Raw genomic sequence first — 21,114 nt, 5'->3', positions numbered from 1 at the left:
ATTATATTCCATGTTTGATATACATACAATGACTTACATACTATGGCTATGTGACTGCCTGTTGATAAACTGTAGAAAGATAACATATCCCAACATTGAAAACTGACAAAAGAAGTTCCAGGATACATACTCTGAAACTGAGAGGAAAACTGAGTGGAAACTCAGTTGAGATAGAGCTCAAAAGGATTCAAAAAACTGCAGAGTATGATGTGGATTAAGGAAGAAGAACCTATATTATAAAAAACCAAAATTTCTACCATATGTTAATGCTATATGCCTTGAAAATGGAAATCCTGGATCTGGTAGATATTGCTGTCCACCATAATCTGCATTCTCTATAAGCCTTGGGGCAAGGTTAGACCCAATTTAGATAAGGCATCAGCCTTTTTGTTTTTTTGCCTATCAATATGAGAGATTGAATAGTCCTTCCTGTTATTCCATAATGCTGCTATCCTGTCCAACCATCCTGCAAGGTGAATGTTTTTAACGTGTTTCTTTGATAAAACATGATCCGTTATTACCTTGGAGTCTCCAAATATTTGTAGTTTTGGAATATCAAGGAAATCGCTGAAAGAGAGGAGACCCGCTAAAGCCACAGCTTCAGCTCTGTTGTTTGTCCCTGGACCAGCATTCCAATAGATTTCTATAGCTTGTGCATTTGCTATTCTAATGTAAACATCATATGCACAAATACCTTGTTGGGCAGCAAAATATTTAGACCATTTCTCGATTTGTGCGTGTCATCCTTGGGCAGGGCCATGCTAATCTTCTCTGTATCGTTCCAATTTTATCGGATGTCTCCGAAATAAATTGACATTCTCTTTGGCAAGCTGCAATCACTCCCGGAGCAATTTTTCTGACCCACAAAGCAACTAACCCTTGGTTTATCACGGTAGAGAAAATGATCTTTTTTTGAAAGGGGTTTTCAGGCTCAATTTTGTAGAGAACTATTTGTTTAGAGGAAATTTCAAATTTTTCTTGTGAAAGCCTCAGTCATTTGAGCCCTATTTTCTCGTAGCCGAGAGCCATAAAGAAGTGTTAAACTTATGCTAGTGCAAAATCCCCTCTGGCTTTGACGTCTTACAGAAGCAACAAATTATTTGTGAGGGCTCAAGGTTTCAAACATTGAGGAATTTATTATTAAAGTTCTGTAAATTTTTAATTAAAATCTTGTACCATTTATTTGATTGGGCGTAAGTTTTTTGGGGGGCTATATTCCGTCTAAGGTTGCGAGAAACGAGAGGTTTTCCTTCTCTTTTATAAGGGTCGTATTCATTTGAGGGTTTTAAACTGAGCTTTTGTGGATAATTATTTATTATAATTTGGTTGTTTTGAGGATTTCTTGTTGTTGTAAAGATCTATTATTTGTAAGGCTCCTCAAGATTGTAGCGCCTTTCTCACTATTAAAGGGTCTCTTTTTCTCTTTGTAATATCCCATAATAAAAACGTCCGTCTTTTGAGGGAATATGTGATTTTCCCATGGTATCCTGGTATCCTTCCTCTTTATTTAAAAGGCAGGAATTCCTTGTGTACTTTAGTTTAGATTTTCTTTCACTATTTTTTTCTAGGCTTTAGATTTGGTTACTAATTGCTTTTCTTGTCTCTTGCATTTCTTGTCTGTTTTTCTGTTTTTTTGTTAGATCTGCCATCAATTACTCGTGCTTCATTGTTCAATTTTCACTATAAGTGAAGAAGGTTTCTTAAAAAACATTTTCTATTAAGGCATTTGAGTTATTGACCTAACAATCTTGATCTAATTGTCATTCCTAGATTTGTTTCATTGAGTGATTTCTTATTGCTTGATTGGTTATTATCGTAAACTAATAATATTGTGCTCAAAGTGTTTATCTCAATTTTGATCTTAAGCATATTGGTATCTTATTTCTTTGAAGCATTGCATTATTATGCAACAATCTCATAGAAAAGATAATTCAACAACTTAAAAATTATCCTCTTCGAGGGGGAAACCTCCTTTACATTACATAAATGAACAATTCTTGGATGATACAAATGACAAGACCTCCTTTGAATATATAGGAGTCTAAGGGGGCATAAGATAATCAGAGTCTACCTAACAGTAATAATGTAAGGGCACAACAATAACAATAGTGGGTTTCTATGGCACACAACAATAATAATATGGTGGCTACATGGGCACAATAATAACAATAAGGGGGCTACACTAGTATTATAGGGACCTGACATACCCCTATCCTTCAAAAAAGTGTTGTCCTCAATGCTTGAGTAGTTATGGATGTTTCTGTATAAAATTCTCATCCTCCCATGTGGAATTTTCAGCGGGTAAGTTCTTCCACTTAATGAGATACCCTGAAATTGATCGTTTCTGTAGCTATTGGGTTCTTGTTTCTGTGATTGCTTTAGGTTCAAATATGATTTTTCTTTCTTCGTCAAGTTCTGGAAACACTATTTGAACTGGAAGCTTGTCCCTGATAACCTTCTTTAAGCATGAAACATGGAAAACTGGGTGTACTCGGGAAGGTGCAGGTAACTCCAATTTATATGCCATAGTACCAGTCTTTTGCAACACCTTGTAAGGACCGTAGTACTTGGGTGATAATTTATTATCCTTCTTCGCTTTCTTAAGATACATTTGTTTGTATGGTTGTCTCCATAACAATACCCAATCACCTACATCGAAACTTCTTTCACTGTGATGTTGATCTACCTGTTGTTTCATTCGATTCTATGCCAGAGTGAGGTTATCCTTTAAGAGTTGGATAATTTTTTGTTGATGCTTGACGTGATCTTCCACTGCTTGAACCTTAGAATCTTATCTTAAAGATGATGTGATGGATGGTGGATGATATCCATAAGCCATAAATGGGGTCATTTTTGCTGCAGTATGGAAGGAAGTGTTATACCACCATTCAAGTAGAGTTAACCACTTGACCATTGTGTTTGTTTATCAGATACAAAGCAACAAAAATATCCTTCCAAACATTTGTTCACTATCTCATCTTTCCCATCAGATTGAGTATGATAAGATGAGCTATGAGCTAATTGAGTACCAAGACAAGAAAATAATTCCTTCCAAAAATTTCCAGTAAAAATGGGATCTCTGTCACTTCCTATAATCTTTGGGTTTCCATGAAGCTTTTGAATTGTTCCCATAAATGCAGTAGCAACTGTAATGGCTTTAAAAGGATGAGATAATGCACAAAAGTGTACATACTTGGTAAGTCTATCGACTACCACCGTGATGACACTCTTTCCTTCAGACTTGGGTAAGCTTGTGATAAAATCAATTAAGACCTCCTCCCAACGCTGACTTGGAATGGGCAAACCAAACATTCTGCCACAAACTTATAAATATTAGCTATAAGGTCATTCAAAAAAAATTCCTTTTTGACCCTATGGTAAGTTTTTAAAAATCCCAATCGCCCTCCTAAGGGAGAGGTGTGTATTACAAAATAATATTTTGTTTGGGTTGTGAATTATTACAAATATATAAGCGATCTTTGTACCATAATAAATCATTTTTCCACCAAAATGTATCAGATGTACTAGGATCTTGCTGCAACTTTTGAATGAGTGTCCACACCTCTTCATCATTCTTCCATTCATCCCTTGCTTCTGTTATCCACTCAGGTTGGATAATAGAAATGGAATAAAGCAATGCTTCCACATCCTCATCCTTTCTTAAGAGTGCATCTGTAACAACATTTTTCTTCCCTTTTTATAGATGATTTCAAAGTCATAACCCAACATCTTTGTAACCCATTTTTACTGCTCTTCTGAAGATAATATTTGTTCCAAAAAGTATTTAAGACTATCATGATCTGTTCTTACCTTGAAGTGTCTTCCCATTAAGTAAGGTCACCATTTATTTAATGCATGTAGTATTGCCAACATTTCCTTCTCATAAATAGGTTTGTGTAGATAATTTCCTTTGATTGGATGACTTTCAAAAGCAATGGGTCTTACTTCTTGCATTAAAACAACACCAATTCCATTTCCCGAGGCATCAAATTCGACAATAAAGGTTTTTGTGAAGTTTGGCGTAGCTAAGTTCACCAGGGTTTCGGCTCCATGTGGTAAAAAATTTGGCTTTTGAAGCTTCATAGAAAAACGTTATAGCGAAAATGCCAAGATAACCTATTTGAATAAGCGAAGCCCTAGAATCCCAAAGCTGTGAAACCAAATGTTATGCAACCAACTCACAAAAAAGATAGATCAACGACTTAAAAATTATCCTCTTCGAGGGGGAAATCTCCTTTACATTACATAAATGAACAATTCTTGGATGATAGCAATGACAAGGCCTCCTTTGTATATATAAGAGTCTAAGGGGTCACAATATAATCAGAGCCTACATAGAAATAATAATGTAAGGTCACAACAACAACAATAGTGGGCTTCTATGGGGCACAACAATAACAATATGGGCACTACATGGGCACAATAATAACAATAACGGGGCTACACTAGTATTATAGGGACCTAACATGCATTAACATCTCATTTGCATTTCATCTTAGATTTAGACTTGCATCCTTAAAATTTACCTCCAAGCTTAAGATTGGTTGATAAAAAGTTTAGGACAACCTTCTCCACCATTCAATTTAAGAAGCTTGACCCTTAAGCAATGGTTAAAATGGGCGACCTTGTTGTTGTCTTTTGGCCTAGTCCCTTGTAGGAACGAAGACACTTGGGTTGCTAGAAGTCCTGGATAGGTATTGTTAATGATGCCATAGCCTCCTTCCCTAGCACTTCTTCCAAAAACCTTGTTTTAAGACAAATTTTGATAACTGAGGAGAAGACATTCACAATAGTTCAGGAATATAACTTAAAATAAACCAAGACTCTTGCATCACACATTGTTTAGTCTTGCATCCATCATCTAACATTTTCATCTTTTGCATTTCAATTGGTTATTGTAATTGGAATTGTGGGCTAATCATTTACTTGCAAGTTCTACTTTAATATCCTTGTGCTTGTTAATTTCATGCTTTCTCCCTTTTGAATATCATTAAAGCATCTTTACTTGAAGTACAAGTTTTCTTTTCTTGCAAGTTGTACCTGAATCTTATTGTTCATAGTTCTAGTTGCTTAAAATCTTTTGATCTCTTTTACTAACACTTGTTTTGCAACAATTGTTTATCTTGTAGCTTGAAAAAACTATTTCCATTTTGCAAGTATTATATCTTTATTTAAGCATTGTTCATATGGCATTGGTCTCTCATCACTTTATTTCATTGGATGCCATATTGATCTAATCAAATCTATCATGTTAATATTTTCTCATTAATAATCATACTTTCTAACCAATCATTAATTCAAGTTACTTAAATATGTAATTGCCTTTCCCTTCATCTCCTAGAACTTGTTGTTTCAATAAGTTTTCTTTTATTAACCATATTTAGGGACGACCTCCCTTAGCTTGCCTATGAAAGAGCTTAAACGAAGAGAGTTGAGAATAGGTGACAACCCCTTTTCTGAGTGTTACATCTTAAAGAATATACCTTGTGGGGTTGGAAACTTTTCCCACATTTAGGTATACATCTTAGGCAACAACATTTTTTGGTGCCATTTCCGGTGATAAGTTTTCTTTGACTCAACTTTTCAACTAACATTTTTATTTTGGGATTTAGGATTTTTAGATTTAAATTCCTGTTCAAGTGGTGACTCCACTTTCTTCATTTTTTGCAAAGATTTCTGCTTGAAGCCTTCTTTCTAATCTTAGACAAGAGGATTTCTCTGACGTCCGTTTTCTCTTCCTAAGGTTAAGTAAGCAAGACATCAAGAATGACTTGTTCGCCCCTTGTGATTTTACTAACATTGTTGGTTATCCAAATTTTATTCCTGATGAAGCCATTGAAGAGTTTCCTATTTTTCTAGGTAACAATGCCGAAACTCACCTTAGGAATTTCAACCTTTGTGTGATCAAGTGGTGCCATTATACTAACCATGAGGACATTAAAATAAGACTTTTCATCCTCTCATTAGATGGGTATGCTATGGATTGGTTTGCAAAGTTACTTGCTAACACTTTCGGTTCTCTTGAATCAATCATTGATGCCTTCGAAGAAAAACATGGATATAAAAGAAAAGTCCAAGCGAAAGATGAAGTAAAGGAAAATGAAGGTGTTCTCATCAAGGAATTAAATCAAATGGTTAAGGATATGAAACTTAATCAAGCGTAGGTAGTTAATAATATGGAGGTCAACCAAGATCGAATCATAAAGGCCATGAAAGAAAACTAAGAAAAATTAATATAACATATCACACGCAAGTAATAAAGGCCATGGAAGTTGATCATTCTAATCATATGACCACTATTCAAAATTGCTTGATGGCTATGAAAGCAGAGAATGCACACAAAATAAAGAACATGGAACTCAATAGAGTAAAATTAATAGCAAATCATGCCAAGGAAATGAGAGCCATGGAAGATAATCAGATCATTCTTCAGAAAAAGTTGGTGACCATGGAAGAAAAACAAGCACAATTAATCAAGACCATGGAAATAAATTGTGCCAAAGAAATAAACACCCTTCAGAATAGGTTGGAGGAAATGGAAATATCATAGGTTCACAAGTTCCAACCTAGACCAGATGATAGATGGCAAGAGAAAAAATAAATTTCAATAGATCATAAGCCGCTGAATTAAGTTACACCGTTTTATGAATTCCATGAGAAGGTCACTTGTCCCATTGAAAAATAATTAATAGAAAGTGACATCAATAGAAATGAAATTGAGGAGAATCACTTCATCATGATTGGGAGAAATCAAGAGATCATTCATAGTCTTAATTCTTGTGGGATTGATACTCTACTTCAACATCAACATCACAACCTACTAAGAGGAAAAAAGGATTTGGTAAGTTTGTTGGCCAAATACAACACAATGTTGGAATAAGTCAAAGTCCTAAAATGATCAAAATTGGACAGAGAACATCAAACAAACAACCCATGGATTTTTCCGTGAGTAGGAAAGTTCTCAAAATGAACTTCACTAAACACATCTGATGCGATAGGGCATCCTCTGTATTGTATCTCTAACCCTACTCGTCATTTCGTTTTTTAGAATAGGTTTCATTTCATAATTTCTATTCCATGTCATTAGATTAGATTTTATTTAAGTATTGTTAGAGTAGAATTTGTATTCCAACATTTGATATTATATGATGATTTATAATTTATATTTGAATGTATAACTGCTTGATGAAATTTGTGTGGCTTGGATGCAGTTTCTAGATTCTCACATTCCTTCATGAAGAAACGTGTCCCCACGTGGCACTAAATGTTGACAACTCGTGTGTCAAATACCCTATAGCAGATGATGAGCCCCCAAATTGGGTAACCTATTAGGCTCATTTTGCCTAATTATCCTTGTTCAATCCTCCATTTTTTATATATTATGCATGTTTTCCTATTATGTTTATGTTATTTGAACGAATAAGGGTGGTCACTCTACCTAGGAGACTAATACGTGGTGATTTCAGGATTTTTGGACAAATTATGGAGAAAAACCAAGCAATCATGGGTCAGCTGACAGCCAAGCTTGAGGTGAGGATTCTTAGGGAGGTTGTCTCTGGCATTAAATGGCCTTCCTCGAAATCTCCACCCTCAACACCGAGCTCCACAGGCCACCAAACTGAGTTTTAAAGGTAGCCAAGCAGATTTTGGAGGAGTAACTGTTCACGAGCAGTTGGGAGAGCCGAGTCCCTTGAATCTAGGAGGGCTGCTAGCACCCTTGTATTGTACAAATACGAAGGCCTCAGCCTTCGTACTTTACTTTTGGAACCATTGTTATTTTTGCACTATAGTGCTGCCATTTTGCTCAGCCTGTTTTATTGTAGCTACTGCTGTACACTTTCTTATGATGGTTATTTTTGAATAATGATAATCAACTCTATTTGGTATCAGATCTGAGTCTTTTTTAGGAGCCTGCAACTCTTGGGGTTGGGCCCAACCCGAGTGCTAAGGCCTCCTCTATGTATTGCTAGTTGTTCTTTATGCATTTGCAAAAACATTTCTGTTAAGTAGGTTAAAGTTTGCTGATTAGATAGGTCATTGTAAATGGTTAGATAGAATTTTGAATGCTCAGATTTTGTTGAATTGTTAAGAGGAAAAAGCTTCAAGAAAAGGGCCATCAAACATCCCTGGTTTCACCTCTCCTTCAGTAGGATCTGGAGCTGGGATTAGGATAACTTTGCTGCCCACAAAAACACTAATTTTGCCGTGCCATGCAATCACTAGTGTTTGAGTCTCATGTGTATAAGTTGGTTGCAATCTCAGACTTTCATTTGCTTAGTTGCATGAGTTCAAATACACGGTTTCATTGCAGGTCACACTTCTGTTCATTCTCTTCATTGACAACTAGCAGATTTAGGTTATCATAATTAGGATTTTGAATTTACAGGTCTTCGTTGGATCAGTTGGAAAAAGAGCTTTGCAGAGTACCTGTACCACTCCTTCATCTGTTCATTCGCCATCAGCACCATCCATTCCACCCTCTGCTTAGAATCCTTGCCTCCTGTTCGCCATTCGCTCCCATAACCCTAGTTTTGTGGGTAATATTGCTTTAGTCTTCTTTGAACCAAATATCGCCATCCACACCTGTCCACAACTCCATCCACTACGCTCTAGGCCGTCTCCAACCCTCACCCTACCTTCACACTCACTCCTTCACCTTTCCCTCTCCATTCATCCACCAAAAACCTCATCTCTGAACATCTTGTAGAAAATTGCAGACATCCTGTAGAACCCCTGCAGACTTCCTGTAGAGGCTCACGAATGAGGTTTCTCGGCAGCAAAACTCGGTGAGACTCTATGGAAGGGTGTTAGGGACCCCTTAGGCCCTCTCTGAACCTTCTTGAACTTTCCCAAGCATTTCTTCTTGCATATCCACCTCTGCACAACCCAAAAACAGTCAAATCATAGGCATAATAACTCTGGCAACTTATTCAAAAATACAAAAAAATGTTTCTTTCAGATGTTACTGTAGAAGTAGCTTAGGTACATGTATTTACCTTCCTAGGAGTCAATGGCATTTCCTTCAGTAGTTTGCATCCTCTTCTTGGCATCAGTAGAGTTAGCTGGTAGAATTAGGGTTTGCTAGGGTTTGCGTTTTCTTTTAGCTTTTCACTGTCTTTCTGCAAGTAGACCAACCTTCTTTAAAGTAGCTTTCATCCATCGGTTAAAAAGCTTCTACTCAGATCCCACAGAAGTTGGCTTGAGCCCCTAGTGGACTTGTGCCAGCTGCCAAGTGACAACTGCGGCAAGAGCTAGTACTTGTGCATACGGCACCATCGCTTCCAAGTTTTGTTACGAACTACCGGGTTGATAAAAATAAAGAAGGGAGTCCCAGGAGTTGTAGCATTATTGCTGCAATACTGGAACTCACCAGCAGAGTACATTCTAGAATATTCATTTTATTATTATTATTTTTTTATTTTCATATTTCATCACCATCATGCAACTTTTGGTCATCATATTATGTTCCAAATTTTTCATTCCTTCTGGGTGATCTAGGTGGATATTAGTGGCGACGTGCCTATTCCACCTATACCCCCACCAATGTTTCTTCTAGTTTCCTTAATTGTAGCACAATTTATTAATTTTGGCAGTTTTTCAGGTCCTGAAATCCCAAAGCCATTTTGAGGCCCTAAACGATGTTTTTTGGAAAACGGGCAAACTCGTAGCTTGCAATAAGGGTTTATAGTCGAAATTGTAGTCCTCAGATAGAAATTTATAACAAGGTATCATACACGTCAAACAAATATCGTATGCCAAAGTTACAACCTCGAGAAGTTGATGTAACAATTTACCCTAATGGGGCCCACAAACTTTTGGCGCTTCATATCATAGGGTTAGGTTTTTGGATGTTTAGGATTTTCCATTGTTTCTCAATAATAAATAGGCCTTTGAGCCTCATTGTAACACAAATTAGAAGGCATGTAGCTACCACATCTCTTCTCAGAGATAAGCTAACATCACTTGATCTATTTTATTTCCATTCTGCATGTAAACATTTTTCAATACTTTGTTATTAATGAATTGAAGTTTTGTTTTCACTGTATCTTTGTGTCTCCGTTTATATCTATATTTCATTTCATTCCTTCTTAAAATACGAATCAATGGTATTAGAGTAATATTCTCTTTATCTTTTTTATTTTTATTTTAATTATTATTATTATTTATTTATTTATTTTATCTGTACATGTCCCCAACAAGGTCGAGGTATAAGGAGTTGGGACTTGAAATGGTTGAGCCTCTGCAAGACCGTCCCCGCCAACATTGATGACCTCCCATGGTGGAAGAAAATAAAGAAGAGGGAGCAGGAGATCCTATGAAATTGTTGCTTGAAGAATCCCTCGAGCAATAAATGAACGAGATGATGGACAAATTTGCCCAGATCCTTCAGCTGATGCCCACCGACAACACATCTTCATCCAATAGTCACTTCGAAGGAACCACCCCTTAAAGGTACGAGTGAACTTTGATATCCCTATATTCAAAGGTCAAATAGATGCATATGTTGTAGATAAATGGTTGAATCTGTTGGAAGGTTATTTTTTAGTCCATAGTTTCTCTCATAGTGAGAATATTACTTTTGCACTGCTTAAGGTTTCCCCCCATGTCAAATACTGGTGGGAAACTTATTGTGAGAAAAAGGCTGAGGAATCCTCTCTGTTTATATCTGCCCCCTCCTGGAACTCTTTCCAAGACGCTGTCAAGGAACAATATTACCACGTGGGAAGCTATGAGGAAAAATACATATAGTGGACTAGACTATGACCATAAAGTGACCAAGATGTGGACTTTTCACAAATAGTTTTCACACCCTATGCAAAAAGTTGGATATCAAATAATCTGAATGACATCTGGTGCTCAATTACCATGGTTTTCTGCACAAATACATTCAAGAATAAATGGAGTTCCTAGACTTATCCTCGCTTGTTGTAGCATATCGATATGCTGCCAAGATTGAACAAAAATTTAAATAAAAGAAGCGTGACTTTGGATCTTTGAATCAGAAGTAGGTAAAGAGTGCCCCCAAACCACAAAACAAAGGATAGAGTGAACATAGATCGACCCAATACAACCCATCAAATCCACAAGCAAAGGATGGCACCATGAAGAGGAAGAAGGACACAAGAAAGTGGCGTGAGTTCCACAAGAGCCCCACTCACAACACCAATGAGTGTCGTGCCAAGAAATCATTGGTGGCTGAGCTAAAAGCTTCAGAGTTCGATGCATGTTCTAATTTTAAGCCATAAACCAACAAGGGGAATGAAAAGGGGAAGCAAATTATTGACGCTAAACCTAATGGAATCGTTTCCACCACCAAGGTCTAGAAGATTGAGCCCGAAGATCCAGAGGACGGGGGAACATATATTCCACTCACAAATGTGGGTGAAGGGTTTTCTATTGTAGTTCATTGTCAACAAGGGGAGCCAAGAGAACCTCATTTTAGCAGAGGTTGTGAAGTGATTGGGCCTACCAAACACACCACACTCGCAACCGTACACCATTGGGTTGCTTCACCAAGGACGAGATCTCTGTGTCAACCAACAATGCTACCTTCCCTATAACATCAAGCTCTTCATGGATGAGGTACTGTATGATGTTGTGCCTCATGAATTTTGTGATGTGTTAGTAGAAAAACAATACTTATGGAAGTGTCATGTTGTGTATTAGTTTAGACCTCGCACTATTATTATTACTTTGGGCAACAAGTTATACATGATACTAGAGGTATCCCCGCCTACTGCCATCTCTTTGATCTTTGCTAGGAAATGTAGTAAGATCATCTCCTAGACCAGAAAAATTGTTTTCTTTTTGATTCACTCTTAAAGCGAGGGGAAGATAGTGGCCACATCCATAGCCCCTAGGAAGGGTTCCCCCATGCAGCATAAGCAGGTGGATAAGGTCATGGAAGAATATAGGGATATATTCTCCTCACCCATAGGGGTACCTTTTCCTATCAGGTCAAGCATTCAATCGATCTGACTCCTGGAGAACCTCTATCCAATGTATCGATATACCGCCATTCCATTTTGGAAAATTAAGAAATTAACAGGAAAATCCAAGAGTTGATGCAAAAAGGGCACATCTTACCAAGTTCCTCACCTAGTGGCAGCCCGATTGTACTTGTACAGAAGAAAGATGGAACCTAGAGACTCTGCATTGATTATCATGCACTAAACAAAATCATTGTCATGAAAAAGTATCCAATCTCACTGATTGATGACCTTCTTGACCAACTCAAGGGGCCTAATTATTTAAGCAAGATTGACTTGAAGTATGGATATCACCAAGTGGCAACAAAACCCACAAACGTATGGAGGACTACCTTCAAATCCAAGGAGGGCCTTTTTGAGTGGTTGGTCATGCATTTTGAGTCGAAAAATTCCCCTATAACTTTTATGAGGCTGATGGATGACATCTTGTGACCCTTCACTGACTCTTTTGTGGTTGCATATCTAGATGACATCCTCATCTTCAACAAGAGTTGGAAAGAGCACCTACAACACATTCGACAAGTCCTTCAAACCCTAGGCAACACAAACCATGTGCCAACTTGGAGAAATGAACATATGTCATGGGGTCAAGTCCAATAGTTGGGCTACATCATTGATGAGAGAGGCGTGCATGTGTATCCGGTTAAGATCCAATTCATTTGGGATTGGCCAGCCCCGACCACTATAACATATCTTCACAGCTTTTTGGGCCTTGCCAATTTTTATTGGAGGTTCATGTTGGGATTCTCTCATATCACTTGGGCTCCGAGTCAAGTTACCAAGGGCTGAGTGAAAGAAATTTTTTTCTAGTCCGAGTCCCAACAAAATTCCTTCGTTGAGTTGAAGCACCGCCTTTGCTCTACACCTGTACTCACATTTACAAACCTACAACAACCATTTGAAATTGAGATAGACACCTCCGACTATGTTATTGGTGCATTTCTCACCCAACAGGGTCATCCGTTGGCTTATCACAGTGAGACACTTTTCGTTTCAATTCATAAATACCTCACATATGATAAATAGATGTATTCCATCGTGCAGACATACCGACAATGGAAACATTACATTATGGGGAAGGAGATGATAATCCACATAGATCATTGACCTCTTCAATTATTTAGGCACAAGGAAAGTTGCAGAACGATCAACATCAGAAGTGGTCTACATATCTACAACAATTCTACTTGAACATTAAATACAAGGAGAGAAGCAACAAAAACATGTTGTAGATTGTCTCAGTTGGCCCCCAGTTGCAACACTGACTACTATTCTCAACTCTTGTGGCCAAGAGACCTCCAGATGAATGCAATTGTACAAAAATGATTCAGAGTTCACCACCACATACTAGATGCTAGTGGATGGTAAGAAAGTTCTAGATTTCCACCTCCATGATACATTATTATGCTACCTAGGCCACCTTTGTGTTTGTTCAAGCGAGCATGCCAAGCTGATTTTGGAGGCAAATTATAGTTGGGTCGCAGGAATATTTGGTGTGGAGAAAACTATGGTTGTACTACAAAAGTATTTTTATTGGCCAAAACTCTGACAAGATGTTGGAAAATATATCAAATCCTGCATTGCTTGTGCCATCACCAAGTCAACCATTAAGAGGCAAGGCTTGTACACTCCGCCTAATCCTAGACAACCCTGGGAATCCATATCCATGGACTATTTTTCAGGCATCCCTTTTACCAAGCATGGTAATGACTATGTATTTGTGGTCATGGAATTTTTTTCTAAGATGACTATAATGGTGAATTTCAAGAAGAGTATCACAACAACAGACATTGCCAAAATCTTCTTTGAACGAGTATGGGTACATTTTGGAATCCCACAGACCATTATATCAGAGTGGGAAAAGAGTTTACTGAGCACATTCTGGTTGAGCCTCTAGACATTATTGGACACTAAGCTCACCAAATAAACTACATTCCATCCCCAAACTGATGGCCAGACAAAGGTCGTCATTAGGATGATAGTGCACATATTACACATGTACAAATACAAACATCCATGAACCTAGGATGAGAGCCTTCCTTATGTGAAACACTGTTATAATAGAGATCTCCATAGCTTGACTGGCCGTAGTCCTTTTTAAGTGGGTTTGGGTTTTCAACCATTGTGTTCGATTGATGTTGCCATGTCTCATCCGAATACACAAACATAATCCACACATGTATAGTCTGAGGTTGATAAAGCAACCTGGTTTATTGAATGCATCCAACACATCCACCAACAGGTGCATGAAATATTGGATAAGTCCAATGCTAAGTACAAGTAGTGACATGATCAACATCGGGTGCCACACAAGTTTCAGGTGGGAAACAAAGTTTGGTTGAATTTGTAGAAATAACATCTTACCAAAACCCATCAAAATTTTAGACCACTATGATATGGGCCTTATACCATCACCAAGGATGTGGGAGATAATGCTTTTGAGCTCAATATTCCCCCATTCCTTGACTTGCACCTAGTGTTCAATGTGGACCATCTTTGGCCATACTTTCCACCATTATTGGACACACCAGACATTGCAGAACAACTAAAACAAATAGAGCTAAACCCAGACTACATGGAATATACCACAAATAATCGAATCATGGACATGCAGATCAAGAACTATGACTAAAAAAAGATCCAACTATATTGAGTTGTCAAAGTTTACTCCTGCACCAAGGCAAGTGGTTCACCAGGGACCAAGTTTAGTAGAATTTTCCCCATCTCATGGAGGCACTCAACGTAATGTGGACCATTGCTTCCTAAGGGGGAGGACTGATATAGGTGGATATTAGTGTCCACCCGCCTATTCCTTTTGGACTCCCACCATTAATTCTTTCAATTTCCTTAATTGTAGCACAATTTACTATTTTTGGCAGTTTTTTGGGTCCTGAAATTTCGGAGCCGTTTTGAGGCCCTAAACAATTTTTTTTTGTAAAACGGGCAAAATTGTAGCCTAGGGTAAGGATTTGTAGTTGAAATTTGTAGTCTTTGGATAAATATTTCTAACAAGGTATCATATGTATCAAACAAAGATTGTATGCCAAAGTTATGATCCCAAGAAGTTGATGTACCAATTTACCCCAACGAGGTCCACAAACTTTTGGCGCTTCATCTCCTAGGGTTAGGTTTTTGGATTTTTAGTGTTTTCCATTATTTATCAATAATAAGTAGGGTTTTGAACTTCATTGTAATACAATTCAGAAATCATGCAACCTCCACATCTCTTCTCAGAGATAAGCTACCATCGCCTGAGTTAGTTTATTTCCATTTTGCATGTAAACAATTTTTAGTACTTTGTTATTAATGAATTGAAGTTCTGTTTTTGCTGTATCTATGTGTTTTTGTTTATATCTGTATTTTGTTTCATTCCTTCATAAAATATAGTTTACGGGGTCATTGTAAAAATGCTTAGTATGATGAAATTGAGTCATGCAACACATCTAGGTAAGCTTATGATTTTTGCTAGCGAGTTTTACACTAGTGATTTTTTTTCCTTAGCTAATTATTTTTACTTTTCAATTGAAAATAATAGGTTAATTTTTTCTCCCAAACATACCATAAATCTAGAGTGGGGCTTGATCGTGAAGTCTTTGTTGGAATGTTAGGTCCCTGTACTACTAGTGTAACCCCTTATTGTTATTAGTACAACCCCTTTATTATATTGTTGTGCCCATGTAGTCCCCATATTGTTATTATTGTGCCCCATATAAGCCCACTATTGTTATTATTGTTATGTCGGCTCTGATTATATTGTTACCCCTTAGACTCCTATATATAGAAAGGAAGTATTTTCATTTGTATCATCCAAGAATTGTTCATTTTTGTAATGTAAAGGAGGTTTCCCCCTCGAAGAGGCTTATTTCTAAGGCATTCAACTATCTTTTCTATCTTTTTGTGAGCTGTTTTCATAACATTTGGTATCATAGCTTTGGATTCTAGGGTTTCGTTGCCCCAAATAGGTCATCGTGGAATTTTCGCTATAAATTTTTCACTAAGAAGTTTCAAAATCTACAAAAAAAACCCATTTGAGAAGAAATCGGTTTGAATCTCGCGTCCAAATTTCAGATCTTTTCGCGCTATAATTTCGAGGATATGATTTGAGGAAGTTAGGGTTTTTGCAAGCTCCAAAATTTCATCTAAAATAGGTCATCGTGGAATTTTCGCTATAACTCTTTCGCTACAAAGTTTTAGAAGCTAAAAAAACCCATTTGAGACAAAATTGGTAGGAACCTCGGTTCTGAATTTCAGATCTTGCCTCGCTATATTTTCGGAGATATAATCTGAGGAAGTTAGGGTTTTTGCAGACCCTCGAATTACATTCCAAATAGGTCACCTTGGCAAAATCATCATAAATTGTGTTCTGAACATCATTGAAATTTCGTAAGAAGTTTCAGAAAGAGGACTGCCTGTAGTTTTTTGTATATCAGTTTCAGGTACTAAGGTCGAAACAATGAGACACGACATGTTGTACAAGTTCGCTCTACTGAACTAGTCTATAATCAGGTCACCGTGGGAGATTTGGCATAACTCTTTCTTAGATAATCAAATTTTGATCAGACTTACGGGGTTAGAAAGAGAACTCAGAGAGCTACTGCCAAAAGAAATTTCAGAACTTGGAGATATGATATTACAGAGTTATAGTCGTTTCAAGATCGAGCTCCTAAAATCAAGAAAAATCGAGATGAGGAAGTTTGATGGCAAGGATCCGGTAAATTGGATACTATAGATGGAGAAATATTTTGATCTACATGGTGTACCACTGTTACAAAAGGTATGTATTGCATCTTCATATTTAGAACAAGATCAATTTTTATGGTATAAAGGACTTTGTTCTCGTAAACCACTTGTTACGTGGTCAATTTTCATAGAGGAAATTATAGCACATTATGAGGATACAAAGAGCAACACCTTCTTTAAAGAAACACCACAACAATTGGAAGAAAAAAGAGAAAAAGGGCTTTGTTACAAAGTGGAAAGAAAAATTATGGCAACAAGGAAGTCTACCCCTCACAACTATAAAGATGGAAGTGTTGTTTCTCCTAGCCTTCCATAACCTACAAGGGTTACACCACAACAATTGGAAGAAAAAAGAGAAAAAGGGCTTTGTTACAATTGTGATAAAAAATACATTAAAGGTCATAAGTGTGCTGAGAAGAAATTATTTTACATTGATTGTGGAGAGGAGGAAGAAAAGGATCAAGAAACGTCAAAAGAAGAGTATATACACCAGGAACCAACCTCGGAGAAAGAAGAAATGAATCCGACCACATATTGTAAAGCATTGGAAATAATTACTACTCCTCAAACTCTTAAGATAGAAGGAAATATCAAGAAGAAAAAGGTTCAAGAAGTGAAATACCACATCAAGAAAGAAGAAATGAATCCGACCATATCTTGTAATGTAATGGCCAGAATTACAACTCCTCAAACTATCAAGATAGAAGGGCATATCAAGAAGAAAAATGTCCAAGAAGCGAAAGATCACATAGAGCATCAAGAAATGAATCTGACCATATATTGTAATGCATTGGAAGAAATTACCACTCCTCAAACTCTAAATACAGAAGGACATATCAAGAAGAAAAAGATTCAAGCAGTGAAAGATCACATCGAGCATCAACAACAAGTTCTCCAACTTTTAAAGGATAAGCCACTTTGGTGTAGAATCAAATGAAACAACAGGCAAATCAACATCACAATGAAAGAAGTTTTGATGTAAGCGATTTGGTATTTTTATGGTTACATACATACAAACAAATGTCCCTCAAGAAAGCTATTTATGAGAAGGAAATGTTGGCAATACTACATGCACTTAAGAAATGGCGACCTTATCTAATGGGAAGACACTTCAAGGTAAAAATGGATCATGATAGTATTAAATACTTTTTAGAACAAATATTATCCTTTGAAGAGCAACAAAAATGGGTCACAAAGATTTTCGGTTATGACTTTGAAATCATCTACAAAAAAGGGAAGAAAAATGTTGTGGCAGATGCACTCCCAAGAAAGGATGAGCATGTGGAAGCATTGTTGTGTGCTATTTCTATTATCCAACCAGATTGGTAAACGAAACAAGGTATGAATGGCAGAAGGACGAAGAAGTGTGGTCACTCATTCAAAAATTGCAGAAGATCCCAGTTCAAACAATATTTCCAAAATTTGACGAGGAAGGAAAAATCATATTGGAGCCTGGAGCAGTAACAGAAACAAGAACCCGACAGCTACAAAATCGATCAATTTCAGAGTATCTCATCAAGTGGAAGATCTTACCAGTTGAATATTCCACATGGGAGGACAAGAATTTTATACAAGATCATCAAGGACTACTCACGCATTGAGGACAACACTTTTTGAAGGAGAGGGGCATGTTAGGTCCCTATACTACTAGTGTAACCCCTTACTGTTATTAGCACAACCCCCTTATTATATTGTTGTGCCCATGTAATCCAAATATTGTTATTATTGTGCCCCATATAAGCCCACTATTGTTATTATTGTTCCCTTACATTATTATTGTTATGTCAGCTCTGATTATATTATGACCCCTTAGACTCCTATATATAGAAAGGAAGTATTTTCATTTGTATCATCCAAGAATTTTTCATTTGTGTAATGTAAAGGAGGTTTGCCCCCTTGAAGAGGCTTATTTCTAAGGCGTTCAACTATCTTTTCTATCTTTTTGTGAGCTGGTTTCATAACATGGTATTATGATGTGCATGGATCCAACTAGCTGACGTTGGAATTGGTTCATGATGAAAACTAACTCATGTTGGCATTTATGTCAACCCTTTTAGACTAACTGATGTTTTAATGCATTCATTGTAGCATGGTTTCAGCTAGTTGAGAATGCATTGAGATGATTGTGTTGACAATGATGGAAATCATACACAAACTCTAGACCATCATCCATTATCACTCCCCCTTTGACAACAGTGGCAAAGGGACAACTCCATCTGATAAGGAAACAAAACTGAAGTACAAAGGCCGAAGTAACTATGATGGCTGAAAAGTAATGCACATAAAAAAATATCCATGTCTCTCCACATCAGTAGAAACAAGTAGAAAATGAACCAATCATCATCCAGAGCAATACCAACCAACAACCTCTAGCAGCAAGCAATGATATTCCAACATAAGGCAACCATACAATCATCAATGAACAACATCACATAACATGAAACAACATCCAAATATCTCCGAACATAACATTATGCCAAGAACCACAACTGTCATAGCATAACATGAGGTACACCATGACACCTTCAAGTGGATCATAATGCCAAAAAGGTATGGCTGAAGTAAACAAGAGCAAATGATGCTCCCCCTGAACAAGTGCGATCTCTAATATCATCTCAAGGTTGTAGTGAACCACTTCCGTTGTAAGCAATGCTTCCTTAACACAAAGAAGCACCATATGGACCAAGACTCCACATGACCATTACCCAAGTGACATATACATTGATAAATACATGGTTGTAGCAACGACATAATACCTCATATATTCTCTCATATGACCATAACATGACCTCAGGTTTCATGTCTATAAGACCCAAAATATAGTACAATACAAGTACATGGCTTCATGAACATTTTACATGAATACGTCAATAAATAAAAGCTACTATGATCATCCTCTATGGAACAATGACTCAAAAACATGATACATCATTAATATTACATCATCATTATCCCATTCATGTGGATGCAAAATAGACTCTCATGATACTTCTACATAGCAAGCCTATCACCATGACAACTTGATCTACAAATGACTAGACCCTCTATAAACATAGATGATGAAGCAATAACGAATACACAGTTGTAAAAATCATCATATAACAACTCATACATGGTTGGTCCATGTCTAAAGTCATCTCTATACATGGTTTAAATAATGATCACATTCTATGCATGGCTGGAAATATTTTCAACCAACTATTAGTGGAAACCAAAAACATATATGAGGCTGAAGAATGCACTTTTTTTCCAGTTATGAAAACACATATAAATATGCCACAAATGACTAAGTGAAAAGCAATGAAGAAAATGTTAAATATCACATGTAAATTCCATACCATGCATAGCTCCCCTTGATCTCAATATTCCTCCAATATACTGGTTGATCCTGTGAACCTAAATGTGCATGAGGTTGAAAAGAACTCATCATATGCTGCTGCAATACTTTATCATACACTCCCCTAAGGTTATGCACCTCTCATGAAAATTTGCAGTCCCCTATAAGTATGCATGAAATAATCATGGACTACAGAAGGGAATGCTCTTCACTACTTGAAGAGCTGCTTTTGCTTCTTTCTCCAAACGGTCTTTGGCTACATCTTTTCTTCCTTCACTGGTTTTGTGATAGGTCATCTTTGCTTTTGTTTCTTTTGTCGATTTTGTCTTGTGTAATAGGGCAACAAACAATCTCTTGCCATATGACCAAAATTATGGCATGTATAACACTCCACATGACCAAGAGGATCAAATGTTCTTCTGCTCATGCCAAATCTAAACCTTGCATGAAAGGTGTCTCTCCTCCATTGGTTAGAACTGAAATCTATTTCCTTATGGCCAAACAAGTTACATGAATAGAAATAACCATAAAAACCACGATTATACTTGTTGACAAATCTCCTTGGCTGCTAAAATTGCTGCAAGCTCCACTGATTTGATGTATACATTCTTCTCCTATAGTTAGCTACAACATGCCCATACTTGTGACAACTATAACATTATATCTCATGCATCAAAGGAATAAAAGGAATTTGATTCCTTTGAAATCTAATGGAGCTTCCATGATCATCTATAAAGGCCAAAGGTATTCTGAATGTAGATGCTCCTTGAGATTTTTTTCTCTGCTGTTGGTTTTGCTTGTTCTTTTGTTGCTGTTGCTTTTGTTTCTTAATTGACTGCTGAATCTACTTCTTGTTTCCTTGGTTCTCACTTTTTCTGTTGGTATTGTTTGCTATAGGGTTCTTGGTTTCTTCTTTGTTATTTTTGCCTACATGCAAACTAGACTCACAATTTTGAAATCCAAGACCAAATTTATCTAATGGTGATATTTGGATCTCAAGAAAACTATCCAAGACTATAGTGTTCTTCTCCATCTTCTGCTGCTTTC

The 21,114-nt window shown here is 37.0% G+C and overlaps 1 non-coding gene across 1 annotated transcript; it reads right to left on the bottom strand.

Annotated features, from left to right (window-relative positions):
• Nucleotides 1–708: 708 nt before the first annotated feature.
• Nucleotides 709–815, bottom strand: LOC149211275 (U6 spliceosomal RNA). Its single transcript, XR_016253188.1, has one exon. It is a non-coding gene; the product is annotated as a U6 spliceosomal RNA (small nuclear RNA).
• Between the last annotated feature and the right edge of the window lie 20,299 nt (nt 816–21,114).

Source organism: Pinus tabuliformis, chromosome 1_2 (assembly GCF_031772625.1).
Source record: "Pinus tabuliformis cultivar Carrire ecotype Pingquan chromosome 1_2, CPIR1, whole genome shotgun sequence".
NCBI classification, from domain to species: Eukaryota; Viridiplantae; Streptophyta; class Pinopsida; order Pinales; family Pinaceae; genus Pinus; species Pinus tabuliformis.
The sequence above is the reverse complement of the archived record's forward strand: the minus strand, read 5'-3'. Positions and strand labels throughout refer to the sequence as shown.